Below are 8505 nucleotides of genomic sequence, written 5' to 3'. Positions count from 1 at the left end.
AGTTGATCGCAAATTTTTTGTGCTAATATCGGCAATATCCCGGTCTGACGGGAGTGCGCACCCAGCGTTTAGGACTGCCCACTACTACGTCCTCCGTCTTCTGTATATAGAAGATAGGAGACGGAGGACACCTAGCAACGCTGTTTTAGCCGCACCACTGAAATGCCTTAGGGAGGAAAGAGCATGTTGCAATTACTAGGTAATTTGATACCTATACAAAAGTATTAACTAGGGAACTAAGGTAAACTTAGTCAGACCAATCCAATTACATTAAAAAAAATATTACAGTTACCCTTTAACCAGTAAGCTGTAACATTACCACATATAGATGCATATTTTTTTCTATGCTTATAAGATAACACATTTTACTGATGTCTTAATAATCATATTCTCTTGTGAATAAAGCAGTAATATGTAGATTAGCTTTCTGAGCAGATCTCAATGTGGTGAAGCTATAGTACATAGAGTATATTTTATCCCACTAGGGACCAACTCTGCATATGAATATTAACGCATAACTTTTATTAAACTCCAAAAATAATAAATATCAATGACTAAAGCGCCCAAAAGAAAAAAAAAATAAAGAAAAATTAGACTATCACCTTGTTTGCATGGAGCCTTTGTGTTAGATTTGAGCTCTTTTTGCAGTGGGGGCTGTAGTGGTGGCGTCTGCATATGTGGTGCCAGGGGTTATTCAATTCTCATAGCCTCTGGTTAATAGTTTTTCTACTTTTTGTTATGTTATGGCCTAATTCAGCATTTTCATTATATAATTAGTCATATAATTAGACTTTGGATATTTTTTTAATTCTGGTACTCCCTTATTTTTTTGTGGTATACCTCATTTATTTATAGATATTTGAATTCACATAAACTTGTAGCTGTACAGGTATGTCACCTGTGCAACTATTTGACTTCAATAAGTTTGCAGTCTGATCTAGTTGGTGGATCTTGGTGTGCATAACACTCTATCTTGCTCCTATAGTTGCTGTGGCTGCATCTAGCCTTCTATTTATCTAAGCTTTATTACTGTATGCGCTGAAGTGTATCCACCCAGGCTCGGACTGGCCCACCGGGGAGCCGGGGAAATCCTCGGTGGGCCCTGATACAGTGGCGGATTACAATGGGGACGTTCAGGTCGGCAGCCCCAGGCCCAGCACCACTGGGGGGCCCAACACCGACCCAAACGCCCACATACTGTGGCTGGGCATGGGAGCGCACAGTTCCCTGCCCTGCCGCCAATCACCGCCATAGGCTTCAGGCCTATTAGACCTGAGGCCTATGCAGTAGGGAAATCCCAGCGCAGGCGTGCGTGATGACATCATCGCACGTGCCTGTGCTGGGACGCAGCACAGTAGCGTGTGCGCGCCTCCTGTTGCGCGCCTGGACATAGGTTAGTATTTAGCTTTTAGGTTTTTTTTTCTTTTTTTTTTCTTTTATGTGCCAACTTTGGGGGGCATGGGGGGACACACAGGAGGACATGTGAAGAGACAGTACATCGGGGGAAATTGCAGTATGGGGGCAAATTACTATGTGGGGCAAATTATGAGACAGACTACTACAGTATATGGGGCAAATTATTATTGGAGGGATTACTATGTGGGGGCAAATTACTGTATGGGGCAATGTGGGAGAAACTACTGTGAGGGGGCAGTGTGGAGGAAATTACTGTATGGGGGCAAACTACTATATGGGGGCAGTGTGGGTTAAACTACTGTGTGGGGGCAGTGTTGGGGTAACTACTGTGTGGTGGCAGTGTGGGGGAAATTACTGTATGGGGCAAACTACTATATGGGGCAGTGTGGGGGAAATTACTGCTTGGGTCAAACTACTATATGGGGACAGTGTAGGGTAAACTACTGTATGGGGGCAGTGTGGGGTAAACTACTGTGTGGGGGCAGTGTAGAGTTAACTACTGTGTGGGGGCAGTGTAGAGTTAACTACTGTGTGGGGCAGTGTGGGGGAAATTAATGTATGGGGGGCAAACTACTATATGGGGGCAGTGTGGGGGAAACTACTGGGTGGGGACAGTGTTGGGGAAACTACTGTGTGGGGGCAGTGTGGGAGAAATTGCTGTGTGGGGCAGTGTGGGGAAAATTATTATGTAGGGTAAATTACTGTATGGGGCAAACTACTATATGGGGACAGTGTGATGGAAATTACTGTGTGAGGGGGAAAATTACTATGGGGCAGTGTGGGGGAAATTACTATATGGGGGCAGCATGGGGTGCCTATCTATTAGGGAGGCACTGTAGGGGCAATTCTATTATTTCTGGGGACACTATACAGGGATCATTACCTGGAGCACAATAGAGGGTATTATTATTACTGGGGACACTCTAGGGGACATTATAACTGCTGTGGACATTTGGGTTAATTTATCAAACTGGTGTAAAGTAGAACTGGCTTAGTTGCCCATAGCAACCAATCAGATTCCACCTTTCATTTTTGACAGCTGTTTTGACTTTACACCAGTTTGATAAATGACCCCATTATGTCTACTAGGATCACTATTTTTTCAGCAGTATAGTACCTGGGACATTGGGGGGCACAACAGGCACAGTATTGGGGGTGGCAGCAGGATGACATTGTTGGGACACCAGGATGGGGAGGTTGATGGAAAAATTGAGAAATCTAATGTGTCTGTATTACAAACTCTGTAGAGACGGGATGAGGCTGAAAGAATTTGTCATGTTGGTCTAACGGAGGAGAAGAGGAAAGAGAAGGTCTACATTACAGGAGATGTCCCTGTATGTAAGAGCTATGTGGTCAAGTTAAGGGGCACATTGCTGTAGAGGCCACTGTTAAAGGGGTGGGCTGCTGTGAAGGTCACTGTAAGGGGTTGGGATACTGTGGAGGTCACTGTTAAGCGGTGGGCTGCTGTGGAGGTCGCTGTTAAGGGGGTGGAATACTGTGGAGGTGACTGTTATGTTAAGGGGGCAGGATACTGTGGAGGTCACTGTTAAAGTGGCGTGTGCTGCGGAGGTCTCTGTTAAGGGGGCAGGTAAAGGTGGAGGACACAGTTAAGGGGATGGATGGTGAGCTATGGAGGTCAGTGTTAAGGGTCGAGGTGCTGTCGAGGTCCCTGTTAAGGGGGTGGGGTGTTGTGGAAGTCACATTTTAAGGGAACGGAGCTCTGTGGAGATCACTGTTAAGGGGCCGGCTTATTGAGGAAATTACTGTTAACGAGATGGGTTCTGTGGAGGTCACTAATAAAGGGGGTGACCGCTGTGGAGGTCACTGTTAAAGGGGAGGGCGCTCTGGATGTTGCTGTTAAGGGGGCAGGCCACTGTGGAGGTCACTTTTAAAGGGGCGGGGTACTATATATGTCACTGTTATAGTGGATACTGTCAAAATCTTTTAATGACACACACAAACTTTAAACAAAATAGATGAAATATACCTGTGCGAAGCCGGGTCCTTCTGCTAGTATTTTATTAGAATTCAGCATGAAAAATTTGTTACTCTTGTAATTGAGTTGCCATTGCAAAAATGTTCCAGTTGTGAGATATTCTCTTTACTTCATTATAATAGCACCCCCTAGTGTTGAATCTGTATAGTAACATGCACTTCCACCTACTCAGTTCTTGCTTTCAACTGCAATAAGTACTGCTAAAAGCTGTAACTGTTAGGCCTCTTTCACAAGGGTGTCAGTATTTTTGCCCGGATAAGAGGCGGGTGCGTTGCCGGGAAAATGCGCGATTTTTCCGCACGAGTGCAAAACATTGTCATGCGTTTTGCACTCGCGTGAGAAAAATCGCGCATGTTTGGTACCCAAACCCGAACTTCTTCACAGAAGTTCGGGTTTGGGATTGATGTTCTGAAGATTGTATTATTTTCCCTTATAACATGGTTATAAGGGAAAATAATAGCATTCTGAATACAGAATGCATAGTATAATAGTACTGGAGGGGTTAAAAAAAATAAAAAAGTTAACTCACCTTATCCTCTTGATCGCGTAGTTCCCGGTCGGTCTCTTCTTTAGCTGTGGGCTAAATGACTTGTGGTGAAGTCAGATCACATGCTCCAATCACATGGTCCATCACCATGGTGATGGAGCATGTGATCTGACATCACCACAGGTCCTTTAGCCCACAGCTAGTAAAGAAGGGACCTGGAACTACGCGATCAAGAGGATAAGGTGAGTTAACTTTTTTATTTTTTTTAACCCCTCCAGTACTATTATACTATGCATTCTGTATTCAGAATGCTATTATTTTCCCTTATAACCATGTTATAAGGGAAAATAATACAGTGAATAGACTGTCACCTAGAACCCATGCGTGAAAATCGCACCACATCCGCTCTTGCCTGCGGGTGCTTGCGATTTTCACGCAACCCCATTCATTTCTATGGGGCCTGCGTTACGTGAAAAACGCAGAATATAGAACATGCTGCGATTTTCACGCAACGCATAAGTGATGCGTGAAAATCACCGCTCATGTGAACAGCCCCATAGAAATGAATGGGTCAGGATTCAGTGCGGGTGTAATGCGTTCACGTCATGCATCGCACCCGCGCGGAATACTCGCCCGTGTGAAAGGGGCCTTACAGGTAAAGGTCTGTAGCAGAAAAGACACACCCTCTTGGCTGTATTATGGGGAGAGCTATGGCTGAAAGTACTCATCCCCTAATAAAGGAAACACCTTCTAGCTGACAGCTTGACATTAGAGCAATGAATGGGCTGATCATCTCTGGATCCATTTGAGGTACAGGGCTGGTTCTAGCTTTATTGGAATGAGGTTGTATTATATGATCTCTTGATTTTCATTTTTTTGGATCAATCATGGCATTACCACTTCAAGATTTAGCAGCCAAACTGTATAACAGAGAGAACACAGACGAATAGCTTTAAATTATAAAGATATGTCTATGACAAGACTTTGGAAATCTGGTATGTGGCAACAGAAACAAGTGATAAATTATAAACCCTTAAAGGGGTCCTCCAGTTTCATAGTGATTTTTTTTATCTGCCTATAGAACATCATACACTGCACATGTTTGCCCCATATGTAAGCTTTTCCATGCCAGCACTTTCATTCCCTTGTTGTTGACATCTCTGCATCGTGGCAGGAGGTTTACATGCAGAACTTCCTGTTTCACTCAGCTTCCTGCTGGGTTTGTTAACCAAACCATCATGCTTTGCTCTGTAAAGTTTCTCGGGGCTTGCTCCATCTACCACGCTGTTCTCTGCAGTAGTCACACCACCTCCCATCTCCATGTTTGTTAGGCTGACAACATTTCCATATCTGAATACACAGTGCACTGTGGATATAAGATAGGACTATTCCTTTAAACAAGTCATCTTATAAAGGTAACCCATTTCCATATATCTTATTAAAGGGATTTTCCAAATGTTTTTTACTGATGACCTAGCCGCTGGATAGGCCATTAGTATCTGATTGTGAGGGTTCGACACTGGTTACCCCAGCTGTTTGAGAACGCACCATTCTCGCAGTCTCAATGTAGGACCGCGCTTCACTTAGTTTTCAGAGGATGTCCTTCTCGTGAAAGTGTCTGCAGCCGAATTCAAATATAGGCAAACATCGATAATCCACCAGAAAATTGCAATCCTCACCCCAGTCTTTCTGTGGATATCAAGTAAGTGGAAAATAGTGAAGAACCACCAAAATCCGTAAAAAAAAATTACATTTATAATACGCACAAAAATAGCAGAATAAAAGGCAGATCATAAAATGTGTCTGCTCTCGTAATTCAGCCCGACCCAGGTTTCGCTTTCGCTTCGTCAGGGGCACAAACTCCATCCTCATTAGGGCGTTCTATTTATATGTCCCAAATCCAAGAGACAGCCTCTACTTTTCATTTATCAAATGAAACATTTTTTTAATATAAAAAACACACTAACTCCTTAAAAACTCATCGAATTACAATATATCGGTGATGCTTTATCTTTTTCAAAAATCACTACATAAATATCCCAAACCACAATGGATACAAAAATATATAAGTCCTCATGTATAAACTCTCCTCTTAAATTTAATAAATACAAAGTAGAGGCTGTCTCTTGGATTTGGGACATATAAATAAAATGCCCTAATGAGGATGGAGTTTGTGCCCCAGACGAAGTGAAAGTGAAACCTGGGTTGGGCTGAATTACGAGAGCAGACACATTTTATGATATGCCTTTTATTCTGCTATTTTTGTGAGTATAATAACTGTCAAATAGTTTTATAGATTTTGGTAGTTCTTGATAACCACAGAAAGATTGGGGTGAGGATTGCGATTTTCTGGTGGATTATCGAGGTTTGCCTATATTTGAATTTGGCTGCAGACACTATCCTGAGAAGGACATCCTCTGAGAGCAGCGAGGTCCTACATTGAGATTTTGACGCATTGTGTGAATGAAACCCACTTCACTCCTGGACCAGCAGCGCCACTGACAGGCAACGTGACTGAGAACATATATTGTATTTTATTTGTAACCATTCTCACAGTGATGCTGCGGCCTTCTCTCAGCTTAACATGCACAGCGCCGTACTTTGTACTTTAATCGGGCTGAGCTGCCCCTTGGCTACGTGATCAGTGAACTTGACATCATGTTGCCTAAGAAAATCTGGAGAAGGCCACAGCACTACTGTAAGCACTGGTGCCTTCTTAAAGAGCTGATCAGCGGGGGTCCCAGGTGGTGGACCCCACCGATCAAGTAGTGGTCATCACTCCAGAGGATAGGTCATCAGTAAAAAAAACACCTGGAAAACCTCTTTAAGGTATAAGGCTGTCATAGAGGGTGGACCCCTTCTCAGGGAAAGACAATCTATAAGAACATATCCATATCCTCTGGAAAGACTTGGGGTGCCTTTGATCTTAAATGGCATGTAATGCCTGTGCATTTCTCCTGTACTGGCTACCGTAGAAGATATGGATGGACAGACACGACTTCACGCATTGACATATACTGATGACTGGAGATTAAGGGAACCAGACCTGGGGTGATCAGTAGAACACTGCATCAACTTCTATTTAAAAAGAGGTCATGTTAGTAGGAGCACCCTGTAATGTAGGCTTGCTTGCCCTTTCAGAAAATAATCTCCTTTGCGTCCATTTGCAGATGAAGATGTTGTTCAATTGCTCGTCAGGAGATGCGTGGCTCAATATGAATGTGACTTTCAGGGAACTAGTGCTTTGTATGTTGCAAGACTCAGGCAGGCCATTAAGTGCTGCTCCACCGATGACTGCACTCCTCCTCTTCCTACACGTAAGTGATCACTTTGTTTTGGAGGTTCCATGTGGACTATACAATATGCAAGGAAATAACTTTACTCTGTACATAATCTGAGGTGCTTCGAGTAGGTTTCCAACCTCAATATAGCAAGGATACTTAGCACACTGAAATGTAATTGAAAATTTTTGTTAATTCAGGATACAGGGTAATCCGAAAATTGGTGGTTAAAATTTTTAGTAATGAAAGGATTTTTAACTTGGCTACATAATGTAATGTTTGTTTGGTGTTACTATGGCTTTCAAGAGTTTTTTTCAGGACCTACTTGTTGATGAAATATTTATGGGACTGGCCCTCAATATCATATGGGCGGAGCGGGTTTGACACGACAGCTCTGTACACTTGTAATACCTCAGAGTGGTATTACCATTGCTATACCCTGCTACTGTCTCTAATAAGCTAACCATAATATCATCTGTGTATTTATTCCAGGTCCTTTGTCACTGTGCATTCATAATCTTTCTATGAAACTGTTATATTTCATGTAATGTGCCTGGTTCACCAACAGGGGGCAGCATGTATGGCAGAGAGATCTTTAAATAGAATGGAACTCACCATTCCATTCTCCCCTTTATGGGCAGAAGTGGGCCAGTCCTGCTTCCTACCAGAAGGGAGGGGTTGATGTTCTAGATTAGACTAATATAAGCCTGGGCACTGTCAGAGCCAGACCTGCCTAAAATGTAGCAGCCAGTGCAGTCTAAGCTAATCTTCTGATGAAGAAAGATGTGTGAAAGATGTAGCAGCATGGGGAAAGTTCTCCGGCTGTGACAGGAGTCTCTCAAAAGGCAAGCATTTTATAGAGCACCATGCCTTCTTGCTAATTTACTTACTGAGGGTCAGGAGTGGGACAACAGCCAAAGGCATCCCAATCTAGGGATACCAGAAGCAACCAAAACTCCAGTAACCAGACCCAAGAGAGCAAAGTTATCAAGTTTGCCTGCCAGTTTATGCCAAAGCCTGCTGCAACCAGGAGACAGCCTGAATATTGTCTTGATATAAGCTGATGTAAGTAAACCTGTTGAACTTTATCAAGGTCTGGACTCAATATTTATTTTCTCCTACCTCAACCTCAACTACTCCCCCTTTATTGCTCCGGAGCCTTACCATGGGGATCGGCTGTATCCAGGTAGGAGCACCGTGACACAAATACAGAAATCTATTGGGGCCACACTACACCACTGGACCTGGGACACGATCGGCCCTGGGGGGCAGCATGTTGCACACTGTGTAGGTGTCGCTATTGGGTACTACAGATAATGTCCCAT

Source organism: Bufo gargarizans, chromosome 2 (assembly GCF_014858855.1).
Source record: "Bufo gargarizans isolate SCDJY-AF-19 chromosome 2, ASM1485885v1, whole genome shotgun sequence".
NCBI classification, from domain to species: Eukaryota; Metazoa; Chordata; class Amphibia; order Anura; family Bufonidae; genus Bufo; species Bufo gargarizans.
Note: the sequence above shows the minus strand (reverse complement) of the source record.